The following is a 14,990-nucleotide window of genomic DNA, read 5'->3' on the forward strand; positions in this document are numbered from 1 at the left end:
ATACCAAATGGCAATTTATCACGTGTTCTCTTCGTCTACATCTGTAAACTCTTGACACACTGCTTGCACACCTTGTGAGGGGCCCAAGACTTATCTTGATCACCAAGTTTTACTTTAAAATATGCAAAATAGGCTTGCCTGACAAGTGCACTGATGTTTGTTCTTTGACTGGGAATGGTGAAACTGCCACAGATATAACAAAATGCATCAGGATTGTTTAGGCACTCACAATGAGAAATAGCAGAGGCAGACATGATCTGAAGAAAAGGAAATAAGTACATATGTAAATAAAATAATAAATTCTGCTGCCTCCTTGTATACAGACAAGAACTCAGAATACACTTTGGAATACTATTCACTATATAGAGCAGCACATCACCTCTCACCATACTGTCTCATGTGTAACTGAATAGCCTAGACAAGTATGAACCTGGTGGTGGTCTCCAAGGTCGCCCACCACCCCTCCCCACTCAAGGGAGTTTTGCTCTCAGCCAATAGGAGAGCGCTAGTGCTTCCTTCGATCCAGGCCCAGTCCAGCCTAGAGTGGTCACATTAAGATAAGCTGTACAGAAAAACCTTGATGTGATAGAAGAAAACTAAGTATAGTTTTGAAATCAGCATGCCTATTTAAGTCTAAAACAGCTGAAAAATCAAGCTCAACAGGAATTATCTTAAAAATTGTTCCCCTGTGTAATGTGTATGTATCAGGACAAAAATTGTTTTTACCACAGGCCAAGCTATCCTTCATCCTCTTAAACTAACATATTGCAGCCCTTGCAAAGGCAGTTTTATAGATATCCTCACTCATCTGTTTATGTGCAGTCCCATCCTGAGGGTATTTTAAAGAGTCAAAATAAAGCTTACTTGGGCATGTGTGAGAGACAAAATGGTAGACCAAAAGAGGAGGAAAGGCTTTGTAATATTTAAATAGTGATGAAACTGGCTCAGCTAAGGCACAATGCAGTAATTACATAGGACAAATTATTACTTGATTTCACCTTTGCTCAGTTTGGAATTATAAGCACTCTAATAAATGAGTGGCTTGGCTCCCTAAAATGATCAGCTGGTGCAGGAAGGAACTGCAGATCATGTTACATGGTAAGTAAAATATTAATACAATACATAGCAACTTTAGGATCTCCAGCCTGATAGCTTACTTTAGACAGGAAAGGATGCCACAATATCTGCTGCCTCCTAACAGATACCATGAAGAATAGCATGTCTTTTCTTTCTTTTTCTTCTTTTTTCTACTCTTTTATTTTTTTTCCTTTTCTTTCTTTTTCTTTTCTTTTCTCTTATCTTCCTTCCTTCCTTTCCTTAATAGTTTATATTTTATCAAATTTTTCCCATTATCATTTATCCCCTTTATACCTTCTCCACCTTCACCTACCCCCTCAATCGCCACACTGCTGTCTGTGCCCATGACTTCTTTTTCTTTTTTGCTCTTTCCACCCCCTAAGCCATACTGCCTCAGAGCTGTCACCCTGCTCTCTATCCATGAGACTTTCTCTATTTTTCGGGTTAGTTCAGTTTGTTCATTAGATTCCACATATGAGTGAAATTGTATGGTGTTTGTCTTTCTCTGACTGTCTGTTTCACTTCACATAATGCTCTCCAGATCATTCCATGCTGTCACTAAGGGGAAAATTTTATTCTTTTTTTATGGCCTAATAATATTTCATTGTGTAAATATATCATTGTTGTTTTATCCATTCACCTACTGATGGACACTTGGACTGCTTCCAAATCTTGGCTATTGTAAATAACACTATAATGAACATAGGAGTGCATATATTCTTTCGAATTAATGTTTCAGATTACTTAAAATAAATTCCCAGAAGTGAAATCACTGAATCATGAGGCAGTTGCATTTTAAATTTTTTGAGGAAACTCCAAACTGCTTTCCAATGGCTTCACCAATCTGCATTCCCACCAACAGTGGGAAAAGGTGCCTTTTATCCACATCCTTGCCAGCGCTTTTTGTTTGTTGATTTATTGATGATAAGCCATTTGAACAAGTGTGAGGTGATATCTCATTGTCATTTGAATTTGCATTTCTCTGATGATTAGTAACATTGAGCATCTTTTCATATGTCTATTGTCCATCTGTTTGTCCTTCTTGTCCCCTGAAGAAATTGAAGAAGATACAAGTAAGTGGAAGCAGATACCTTGCTCTTGGATATGAAGAATTAACATCATCCAAATGTCCATACTACCCAAAGCAATCTATAGATTCAATGCAATTCCTATCAAGATTCCAATGACATATTTCACAGAACTAAAGTGAATATTCCAAAAATTTATATAAAACCACGAAAGACCTGAATAGCAACAGCAATCTTGAGAAAGAAGAAAAAAGTTGGAGGAATCATGCTACCTAATATCAAACTATGCTATAAAGCCATACTAATCAAAACAGCATGCTACTGGCATAGAAACAGACATATAGGTCAATGAGACAAAATAGAAAGCTAAAAAATAAACCCACAATTTTATAGTCAATTTATATTTTACAGAAGAGGCAAGCACATAAAATGAGCTAAAGATCATTAATTAAATAAATTGTGTTGGGAAAATTGGATAGCTATGTCCAAAAAAATGAAATTAGACCACCTTCTTATGCCACACATATAAATAAATTTGAAATGGATCAAGGACTTAACTGGTAAACTCAAAACTATAAAGATCCTAGTAGAAAACATAGGCCATAAAATCTCAGGTATAGCTTGTAACAATATTTTTTTCTGATATATCTTCTCAGACAAGACAAACAAAAGAAGAAAAAATAAACAAATGGGACTACAGCAAACTAAAAAGGTTTTGCATGGCAAAGAAAATCATCAACAAAATTAAAAGACAACCCATTGGATGGGAGAATATATTCACCAAAACATTTGATGAGAGGTTAATATCCAGAATTTATAAAGAGCTTATAAAACTCAACACCAAAAGCAAACAAACAATCAAATTAAAAAATGTGCAAATGACTTGAATAGACACTTCTCCAAATAATATGTGCTTACTAAGAAGCAATGTAGGGGTTTAGATAGAGTCAGTGGCTGTGTTAGACTGTAGGTATGAATTTGATCATGCCCATTAACCTGTTTGTGGCTAGTGAAGCCAAGCTACTGAATTGAGTAATGTTTTGTCTCACTCTTCTCCAATGAAAGGGGGACTCCTGATTTCTAACAGCTGCCTGCAGAGAACCAGGGCAAAAGAATGACTAAGCACAAGACATCAACACCAGGTCTTTGTTAAGAGTGTGACCAAAGTAAAGTCATACGTGGGCATTTATAACTACATATCCTAAGTCTATAAAAATTCCTGGGAGGTTCAGATAAATGAATATAATCACTAGAGAAATGTGAAATCTCAAGATAGAATCCTACTGACTTATGGAGTATCCATAACCAAGGTGAATGAACTATTGTGCATGTGGGAAGAGACTGAGGCGCTCTGTTCATCCGTACAGAATGAAAGCCTATTAAGGTAGCAATAAGGGTCACCTTCTCCTTTTTTCAATGGTATCCTTCCTAATTGTAAAAGTAACACACAGTCTTTGAATAAAATGTGGAAAATGTAAATGAACAGTACACTAGTACAGCCACAGTGAGAAACAGTATGGAAATTTCTCCAAAAAATTAAGAATAGAGTTACCATATGACCAGGCAATGCTTCTTCTGAGTATCTACCACAAAAATTTGAAATTTATTCTCAAATATATATGCACCCCTGTGTTCATTGCAGCATTATTCACAATGGCTAACTAAGGTATACTTTGATAGATTATTGGAAGAAGATTTGGTTTATACAATGGAATACTACTCAGCCACAAGAAAAGATAAAATACTGTCATTTGTGACATGAATGGATCTTGAGAATATCATGTTGAGCAAAACAAATCAGACAGGAAAAGTCAAGAACCATGTGATTTCACTCATCTGTGGGATATAAAACTGAAAACAACAAATGAACACATAAGAAAAACAAACAAACAAAAACTTATAGACACAAAAGTAGTATGGTGGTTACCAGAAGAAAGTGGGATGGGGAGGTAGTAAAAGGTAAAGGGGTTTAAATATATGGTGACAGGAGACTTGACTTTGGTTGGTGAGCACAAAACAAAACATAGAGATAATGTGTCACAGAACAGTACACTTGAAACCCACATAATTTAATTAACCAATGTCACCCCAATAAATTTAATTAAATATATATAAGAAAAAAGGATTTTCTAAATAAAAATGGCTATTTTTGCTTATAAATAAAAATTGACAATAGGATAAATTTATTATGAAAAGATTGTAATTTTGACTCGTACAGTATTATTACAAACAAATTAAAAATTTAACATTAATATTGTTATTTCAAAAATATATAAATCATATATAATTATCCCTCTCAGAATCATTATTAAAATGATCATTATTAAAATTAAAATTAGAAAAACATGTCACAATTGATATCATACTATAAATATAATTTTTATAATGATATTTCTCACTTATATGATGAGTATTTTCAATGGCCCTTTTGTCCTTAAAATATTAATAACTGGGAATAACCTTTCATATAGATGTGTCCTAATTTTTAAACCAGTCTATTATTGTACTTTGAAGCTTTTGCAAAGTTTTGCAATTATAAATAGTATGGCAGATTATTTTTATATTTTCAAGCATCTTTGATTATTTCCTTAAGATAAATTTCTAAAAGTTTAATTATTGGATTTAAGAGTATGGACATATATAAGGTCTTCATATACATTGCCAAATTGCCCTTTGGAAGGTTTACATAACAACCAATAGGGTAAGGGCATGGCTCTTTCCCCATCTTCTGGCCTGGATGTTATCATAGATTTTCCCTCAGGCCAGATATGGTATATGATTTATTTTAACTTGAACTTTTATTAGTTAAGATAAAACATTTTATTGTCCATTTGCACCTTATTCTGACTAACAGTTCATAGCTTTTGCCCATTGTTTATGTCTTTAATTGATAAAACTATACTAATATATTTTATATTTTAAATAAACTTGTATTAAGTGCAAATTTGTATTATATACATACATATTCTGAAATATATATTTTTTTAATGAGAATTCTTTATATTAAAAGAACCGTGCCATTGCTGGGCTGCTCATTTGGTTGGAATATCTATCGTCCTGTGCACCAAAAGACTGCGGGTTCAATTTTATGTCAGGTTGTGGGTTTGATCACCAGTTGCAGCACTTATGGAAGACAACAGATTGATGTTTCTCTCTCACATTCTCTTATCTCCCTTTCTCTCTCTCTCTAAAATCAATGAACACATCTTCAGATGAAGATTAAAAAAAGACCTAACCCATTGTCTGCTACATATTATTTAATATTGATCCCCATTTTTCTTTGCTTTTTAATTTTGTTCATAGTGTCTCTGACAAAAAAAGGGTTTTTATTTTTATGTAGATTAAACTAGAAATCTGTATTTTTATGCTGAGGCTTCTTCTTTATCAGGAAATGAAATAGATATTCCATCACCTATATTTCCCTCTAAATAATTTTTGGCATTTTATTCTGTATTCCAAAATATCTGGAACATATTTTGGCATACAGAACAAGGGAGAACTATAACTTTTATAAGTTTTTTAAACATATTTAATTAGCATCATTTATTAATTTCCCCTTTTAGAATGCCATTTTTATCACTGATTGAATGTGTACAAATATAAGCATTACACTTCGTTCCATTGATCTGTTAACTGGTTGCTGAGTTTCCTATTTTAATATTGTTCTTTTATCTTTTATTATTTAAAAAAATTTTTAATGTATATGTTCTACATCCCCAGAATTTATCTTATAACTTGAAGTTTGTATCTTTTGACCACCTTTACCCATTCTACCAACCCCTATTCTCCATCTCTGCCAAATAACGAACATGTTCTTAGTGTCCATAATTTGTTTTAATTTCACATATAAGTGAGATAATGCAATTTTTGTCTTACTCTGTCCAGCATTTCACTTAGCATAATGCCCTCAAGTTCCATTCATGTTTTTGCAAATGGTCGAAGTTCTTTTTTTATGTCCAAATAGTACTCCATTGTATATATACAAAACATTTTTTATGCATTCATCCATCCACAGACATTTTGGTTGTTTTCATGTCTTGCCTATTGTAAATAATGTTGCAATGAGCATGGGTATATAGAAGTCTTTTGGAGAAAATGATTTTGTTTCTTTTACACATATACCAAGAAGTTGAATTGCTCGATCAACTGGTTGTTTGTTTGTTTTTTTTTTCCAGATGGCAGAATTTTATGGTTTTATTAACACAAATACAATGTGTACACAGTCTGTCTATTCGTTTTCTTCGCTGCGCAGCCTGGCATTGGGATTGGTGACTCTGATGGCTAGCTGGGCCGCTCTCTCCACAATGGCTTTGCGGTTCTTTGAGGAGACATTGTGAGCAATCTCAGCGCAGTAAGATTTGTTGCACATCAGCAGCACTTCAAGCTCCTTGACGTTGTGGACCAGGAACTTTCGAAAGCCACTGGGCAGCATGTGCTTTGTTTTCTTGTTGCTCCCATAACCAATGTTGGGCATCAAGATCTGGCCCTTGAATCTTCTATGCATCCTATTGTCAATACCTCTGGGTTTCCGCCAGTTGCGCTTAATTTTGACATATCGGTCTGACTGGTGCCGGATGAACTTCTTGGTCCTCTTCTTGACAATCTTGGGTTTCATGAGGGGTCTGAGGGCAGCCATGGTGCCAACTAAGAGATGGCTGCCACCTCCATAGGCAGCGCCGAAGAAAAGCTCAAATGGTAGTTTTATTTTTATTTTTTTTAAGGAATTTTCATACTGTTTTCCATAGTGGTTGCACCAGTTTATATTGCTATCAACAGTACACAGTGTTCCTTTTTCTTCACATACTTGACAATATTTGTTATCTCTTGTTTTTTTTAATAATATCCATTCCAGCAGTATGGGGTGGTATCTCATTGTGGTTTTTTTTAAAAATAAATGTATTGAACTGACATTGGTTAATTTGTATAGGTCTTAAGTGTACTATTCTATGATACATCATCTGTATATTGCATTGTATACCCTCCACTCAAAGTCAAATCTTTGTCTTTAACCATAGTTTTTACCCCCTTTACCTTTTATGACCCCCTCACCACTTTTCCCTCTGGTAACCACCATACTGTTGTCTGTGTCTTTGAGTTTCTCTTTGTGTTTCTTATTTATTGATTCATTGCTTTTAGTTTTATATACCACATATGAGTGAAATTATACGGTTCTTTAATTTTTTTGCCTGACATTCGCTTAGCATTATATTCTCAAAATCCATTCATGTTCTTGTAAGTGGCAGTATTTCATCTTTTCTTATGCTGAGTAGTATTCCATTGTATATATGTACTGCATCTTTTAATTCAATCATCTATTGAAGAACACTTAGTTGAATAAAACATAGGTAAGATACTAAACTTATGGACCTTGGTCTTAAAGAGAATTTTATAAATTTGACCCCAAAGAGAAGGGAAATAAAGGCAAAAGTAAACAAATAGGACTATATCAAGCCTAAAGCTTCTGCACAGCAAAAGAAACTACCAACAAACCAAAAAGGCAACAAACTGAATGGAAGAAGATATTGGCAAACAGCTCTGATGAAAGTTAATGTCCAAAATATACTCATAAAGAACTCATACAACTCAACACCAAGCAATCCAATTAAAAAGTGGGCAGAGGACCTGAACAGAAAATTCTCCAATAAGACATACAAATGGCCAACAGATATTTGAAAATATGCTCAACCTCACTAGCTGTAGGGAAATGCAAGTCAAATGCGAGAGTGGATATGAACCTTAATCTACACACAGGTGGTCAGGATAGATGACTTACTTTGTTTTTCTGTTACTGCATTACTTCTATTGTATCAAGAGACTTCAGTATGCTAGTAAATGAACCTCACTCCATTTGCAGTCTCCCAGTATTCCCCAGCACCTAAATTCTGGTATAGCAAGGGTGGTGAGGGATGCAAACACTCATCTAATTTTCTAATTTTGGTGGGCTGAAGAGCCTAAGGTGTGATTAGCTTTTATCTCGCTTGTATCCACCCAGATATCTTGGTCTATAAATGTCATGGCTAAATCATTCTTAATTCTTAACTGTAGGGCCTCTTGATTGTTTTGCAAGTTCTGGTTAGTATGATAAGGCAAGAAATAACTATAATAAGAAAAACAAAAACATGGAAACAAAATTATGTTTATTTCTTGGTACGTGTGCTGTGGGTATGATATTTTCAGTGCACAAAGTGCAAGACACATTACATTTCTTCAGTTCTCAAATCAACACAAATCAGAAGAAAATCAAACACCTCTGTTGTAATTTCTACCTTCCTCCCATTTCAGCACTTCCTAGGTCATAGCCAAAAGAAAGCCTCTCTGGTTCATAGGTCTTCACTCGCTAGTGCTGGGACGCCAGTGTCTTGGCCAGAGGTCCCACAAGAACTGAGACTGCCACTTTCTCAGGCTCTGTGAAGACCACAAGTATCCACAGCCCCCGTGAGGTGAGTTCCAGCTTTTACCCACCTATGCTTCTCTTCCAGTGGCCATGTCTGCTCTTCCCTTCCTATTCCTGATACCCACAATTACATTTTCCAAATTTATGAAGTCTTCCCTGCAGAAGTTTATCTATCATATGGGGAAAAGAGAACACTAGGGAGAACAAATCCAAACAAATATTAAACCAAATTTTATTCACCATTATATAATCAGACTAACCTAACTTATTGATTCACATACTAATATGAGAGTTCAGTCTGATGACAGAAAACTAATATTCACAAAATAATATACTATTCATAATAAAAATGACTGTTAGATATCATTTTAGAGAGTACATGCTTCTTTACCCCCATTTTAATGATAAAAGAAAAGACAATGGCAGAAACAAGGTGTCTGGTCCAAGATTACACTACATAATGCCAGAGCTAAACTAAAAGCCCATGTCTAACTAGCTCCAAAATTCATGCAACCAATCAATCACTATATATCCTGCGTTTGTTGAATGTGTACTATGTGCCAGGCACTTTGCTAAATACTCTAGAAGCATTATCTGCTGATATATGCATTATTCATCCATTTCACATGTGAAGCAGATGAAGAACTTAAATCGATTTCTCATTTGTTCTTCAGCTGTGATCTGGCTTGTTACCAGGTCATTAAAATTGTTATGACAAATACTGCCTACCAATAATCCTCTGCATAGAAAATTACAGCGCATCTGTTGTCATCCTTGGCAGCTCCAGCCCCACCTCTCCTGTCCCCACTCACTGCATGCTCCTTCCCAGCCTTTCCCTTAGCTCTCTTTTCCTTGGCCTTCTGATATTATCTGTCTACACTCAGACTCACTTTAAGTCGTTGTATCCATTCAGATTTTAACCAATATATGGATGATTTCTAAATCTCTCTGAATCAACCTTTTCTCTGAGTTTCAGACTCATATAGCCAACCACCTATAGATTATATCCACCTGGATATCCTTTAGGCAACATGTTAAAACTGAATACATCTTCTGTCCCTATTTTTGCATTTCTGATCTCAATTATTGGTATCCAAGCACCCAAGAGTTACTCTTTGACTATTTTTATCTTCCCCACAACTAAAGAGAATCAATAACCCCATAATAATCATTTTTGTTATATTTCTCTGGTCCAGCCTCATAGTTCCACTTAAAAAAAAAAAAAGTGGTAGGATAATAAAGCAAGACATTGTGGGTTAGGACCTTAGCACAATGAAAACCTTCAACAAATGTTAGCTATTATTTTTACTAATAAATAGTAACAAGTACTACTATCCACAATGCAAGCAAACTGTGCCACCACACCCAAAAATGTTCATTAATCAGATGTTGGGTTTTTTGGATTAATGCTATTGTTTTCTTCTTTATTTTTTCTTTTCTATTTTCCATATCTTTGCTCTTTGTTCTGAGGGACTTCACACGTTACCTTCCTGCCCTTATTTTACTTTTATTTTAACTTATATTTTTTAATTTGTAAAAGTTTTTGTAGTGTCTGTTTCTTTTCTGTATTTTGGGGTTTAATTGTTCTAAAATAGTTCTTTTTTTCCTGTGCCCTGAATAATTTGTTTTCTCCATCAGGAGTTCTGTTTGTTCATCTTCCACACATTTGGTTTTCTTTTTGCCTGGTGATCCTAGGTTTTCCCTTCATGGTTAAGATGAAGTATGTTAATTACCTCAGCTGACATGTTAATCACCAAAGCCAGAATGGGTACACTTTGCTGTAGCCCAGGTACATCTGTTTTCCCAAAAAGGCTCTCCTCTAATTCTAGGAGACATGAGCACATGATTTTGTTTGGTTTTATTCTCTGTACGTTGAGCTCTAATGTGTTGAATAGTGCTTGCACATACTGAGGTTCTAAACAATAAGACTCTGTTGCTGTTGCAGGCCATTCTGTACCGTAGTTGACAAGACTGGTAGTGGAATATAAAGAAAGCTTCTAATGAAATATAGGCATTAACCTAAAGGAAGAGGAATTTGTTTTAAGCATGGTCAATCCTCAGGCCAGTTTTCTTTTTTTCTCTTATTTTTATTATAGAAACTATCTAAAATTAAATTAAAGGAGAAAGAGGCAATGCTGATCTGATAATGAGTGCCCTCTATATCAAGAATCCAAAGATACAAATCCTGATTCCATTTGTATTAGCGAGATTTTTATTCACATAATTTAATCTAGCTAAATCCCAGTTTCTCTAAATATAGAGACTTATGGAATATAGAGGTTTATGGAATATTTTAACCAACCAATTTCCCCCATTCTAATATTCAATAAATTTAGGACAAGAACAAAGTTCTCTCTAGATGTTTCTTACCTTCCTGTCTGTTGCAGATATACTTTTCCAGCCTGTTCCCCCGTGTTCATACAATTTTTTTTCTGTTAACCAGACTGTTTCTGTTTAAAATGAGGCAGTACACATCATGACTTAATTTCTATTATTCCCAATCACACTTTTTTCTACCAAATACCCATGTTTTAAAGCATGATAACAACAAAATAACACACAGAATTCTAAGTGTACTAATTATTAGAGTTGGCATTAATGATCATGATAACATTAATGTTTCCATATTCATTGTTAGCGTGAGAAACAGTTTTCTGAGCAGGAGACATCTCAGAGTCTGTAACTTGCCACAGAGCCAGAGTCAGCTAGTCAGCAGGATCTTTATGAGTCATGAGTTCCAACATAACCCAGAGCTGCCAAAATGCAGCTCTTCCCCACACTTTTCCACAGGAACTGGGGATGCCTCTGCATTTGGAAAGCTACTTCCTACCTTGTCCACACTCAATAAATGCTGCTAAATAATGACAATGGGAATATGTATTCTACCTAATTTTCTCCTAAAACCTTTATTTAGGGAGTCACAAATGTTTCTCCAAGTAATTTGTTCTACTGTTTGATTGGCTGCCTAGCCAAAAAAAATTTATCCTACCATCTGCCTAGAATGTTTTTATTTTCTTTTTAAGTCTTGGCCCAGTGCTTGTCTTGTGCATCTATACTGCCCTGAACTATGCTGGTGGTTAGGAAGTCAAGGTGGCAGGACCTGCTTCAAATGTCTTGTTTGACAGGTAGCCAAGTCCAAGACAATGTTCCTGTATACTAGGTATAAGCTAAGTTTAGTTTGAGTCATTAATACTAGAAACATTTTTTTCCACATTACAAGTGGTTGACCATATGTGGAGACTTTATCCCCAAAAGTGAACTATGTATGTAACTGCCATGATTTTCCTCTTTGACTGCTATAGATTAAAGGCAAATTTTAGACCCTGCTTCTCATTTGCTTTCATCCCTATTTCTTTGCTCCAATTTTAACTTGTATTATTTGTAATCATTTTTGTACCTTTAAAAGATTCCTGAAATGGTTTTATGAAAACATAGGAAAAGACAAAAAATAAGCAAATGAGTAAATGAATTAGATTTTTAAAAATTGTTTTTATTATTCATGTTTGCCAGACCTCAGACTCTTTGTAAATTCAGTCTGTGAACTTCTATGCTTTCAGTTTTTTCCTGTCTTGAACACAGATGAGATGGTGAGAGCTGGAGCAACCATCTTTTGATACTGAGACAATAAGGCACCATGCTGAGAATAGAAAGCTAACAAAGGCAATTCTTGAACTATTTCCAAAGGTATTTTTAACTAAAAAAATACAAGCCTCTATTTGGTTAGATCAATATTAGTCAAGATTTCTATTAATGAAGCCACAAACCCTTTCATATAATAAGTAAATAAATACATATATAACATATTTTATAATATAAAATAATATATTAATTTTAAAATTATTAAACAAAATTATAAAACATTATATATATTTATCCCCTGAAAATTGTTTCAACTCCTTTCAGTGCTGTCATCATAAGAAAAGACAGCTTAATTGATTGATACAATGTGACTCTGTAAGCTAAATTGTCATCTGAATCCAAACCTATATGCATTGTGTCTGCAGGGTATTTCATTGTGATGCTCAAAAAATTAGTACATTCAAATGTATTACAATAATAGGGAGGCAGACGCAACAAATCTTATATCAACTGATTGTTCCTGAAGATAAAGTTAAAGTGCATGCAAATAATTATCTCCAAATCTAGAAGGAATCTTGAGTAAGATGGGGTTAAAATATGAGAAAAAGAGAGTTGACAGAACCCCAGACCACATCAACAGTAAAAGCTTTGGATTTCAAAGCCATCACTCTAAAACTTCAAAAAAATTAGAAATGCATTCTTATTTTCATCACTGCAATTTGTAAGACAATTTTTACCCAAACTGCTTCTGCTTAAGCCAAGCTAGCTAACCAGTGAATGCATTAATTGTTCAGTCCCCTTCTCTTTGTCTGTGCTCTCAGTCCTGATGTGTTTTCTCTTATGCTGTCCTGGCTATGAATTTTTTTACCCATTTTTCAATTGACATCTGCCTCTGCCCTGCTCCTCTGACTGTTGAGAACATTCTGATTGACCTCCAGGTATTTGGGACCTTAGCTCTCATAAATTATGAATGAAGTTGCTCTTCTAATAGAAGTTCTATCTCCTAGAACTCCACACCACAGTACAGCCGCAACTCAGGTGGACTTAGATGACAAGAAACTCCAGTCCCATTCTCGCAGAAAAGCCCCATTTCCTCTCTGTTCCCAGTAACAGGAGGGTTTCAGACAAATATAGTGAAGCCAGAGGTTAAAGAAAAGAGAATGGGAGCTATATTACATTTCTGATGGTTTCATCTGTGTCACATAATGATAAGGGAAGACAGGGCATTGTATTGATCAATGGGCAAAACCATCTTAAATTAAAGAACCTCCTGAAATGGGAAGAGGGGAAAATACCTACTAAAGAGAGACTTCTGGATCTTTCCAGAAGGAAATTATCCAACCACAAGGACAGTAAAAACTGATTATTTGAAGTTTACAGTTTGACCATGATGAGTTCTAGAAGCAACACTCTTTTCCCCTCCCCCACCATCACTACTTAGTAAGGTTGAAGCAGTTATGACAGAACAGTTTTCCTCCATAATCTGTAGCATGACTGTCTTCCTTTTCTCAGTCACTAGTTACAGGAATTAGGATTCAATTAAATTCAGTAGGTTTGGGGGATCCTGCTTGAGAAATTTAATATGTACTCCTAAGTGATTTGAACAAATTACAAATTTTGTTTCAAAGAAGATAATTTTCAAACTGTGGAGTAAAGAGGACATTATTTACCTAACAAAATTGTGTTAGTTGGATAGAAAGATTTATTTTTTAGGGCATTTACTGTGTTTTTAATACCACTCTAAAACATACAAGTGACTTGTGTTTGCATGTTTACAGTCATATAAAGCTTGAGTGGGAACAAAAGACACTTCTCCTCACCTACCCAACTTCCACCCACCATCACCTTCATCTCTCTGACACCCTGATATTGTTCACATTCACCTTGCATTCCAGAGCAGGCTAAGACTCTCCTCCTGTAGTGGGTGAATGCTAATTGATTGAGGCTAATTATGGTCATTCTCTTTCCTAGACTGGTGATTCTCCAAGAGATGGACGCATTGCACAATTCTGGCCAGTGAGTGAAGTCTGTAACTTCTGGACAAGTTTTCCTTGCCCTTAAAAAAAATGGAAATAAGAAAAATACTTATTTTGCTGTCTCTGAGTGTCACTGTGTAAAGATGTGATACTGGAAGCAGTCATTCTGTGACCTTGAAGAAGAAAAAGCCAAGATTATTGCAGGACAACTGATATCGTTGAGCTACTGAACAAACTTCCCTAGAACTACCCAATGCCCAGGCTTCCAGTTAGGTAAAATCATACATGTCTTTATTTGTTAAGCTACTTTTAGTTTTAAGTCTTTTGTTACTCGCAGCAGAATGTATCCTAAGTAATACAAAAACAATCTGTAGAGAAAAAAACATGAGATTGTTTGGTTGGGTTGGAGTTGTAACTTACAGTGGCAGAAAAGAGGTGTCTTACTCAGATTATAGACACTAGACTTGCTGATGGGACTCCTATGCGCTTTCTACTGTACTATGCTGTCATCTAGGGAGTTGTTTGTTAATTTTAAATCCACTGGCACTCACTCTCATTAAATAACTTTCTTATTATGATTTTGATGTAATTTTAAATAAAATATTTATCTTGACTAACCAGATAATAAGAAATCTTCTTTAGTCAAAAGGTTAGAAACTAGACTCGACCTTATAATTTAATGCCTACAACTATAAATCAGGCCAATGTCAGAAAGCTGAGAAGAAGAATAAACAATGAGACAGCTGTCACCTGATCTTTCAATAATATATGGCAAGGCTAGACATGCTGAACAATTATACCCAACCATAAATATATATTCTATATTTAACCCAAAGTCTTAAAGTTGTTTGATTTTCATTTTTGATGTTTGCACAGTCTCAGAGTATGAAATTCTAAGTCCTTTATGTTGTAATGTCATTGTATTAGGAAAAAAGA

At 34.9% G+C, this 14,990-nt stretch overlaps 1 long non-coding RNA gene and 1 pseudogene across 1 annotated transcript in view; one reads left to right on the forward strand and one right to left on the reverse strand.

Moving 5' to 3' along the window:
• LOC150001838 (uncharacterized) overlaps positions 1 to 14,633 on the forward strand; it is a 31,877-nt gene extending 17,244 nt beyond the window's left edge. The window contains exons 2-3 of the long non-coding RNA XR_016512953.1: positions 8,388 to 8,545; positions 14,050 to 14,633. This is a non-coding gene — a long non-coding RNA (uncharacterized LOC150001838). The remainder of the gene's footprint in view (positions 1 to 8,387; positions 8,546 to 14,049) is intronic.
• LOC150001839 (large ribosomal subunit protein eL32 pseudogene) lies at positions 6,287 to 6,771 on the reverse strand (annotated as a pseudogene).
• Positions 14,634 to 14,990: the final 357 nt, after the last annotated feature.

Source organism: Furipterus horrens, unplaced genomic scaffold, assembly GCF_987537825.1.
Source record: "Furipterus horrens unplaced genomic scaffold, mFurHor1.1.pri manual_scaffold_9, whole genome shotgun sequence".
In the NCBI taxonomy this organism is placed as follows: Eukaryota; Metazoa; Chordata; class Mammalia; order Chiroptera; family Furipteridae; genus Furipterus; species Furipterus horrens.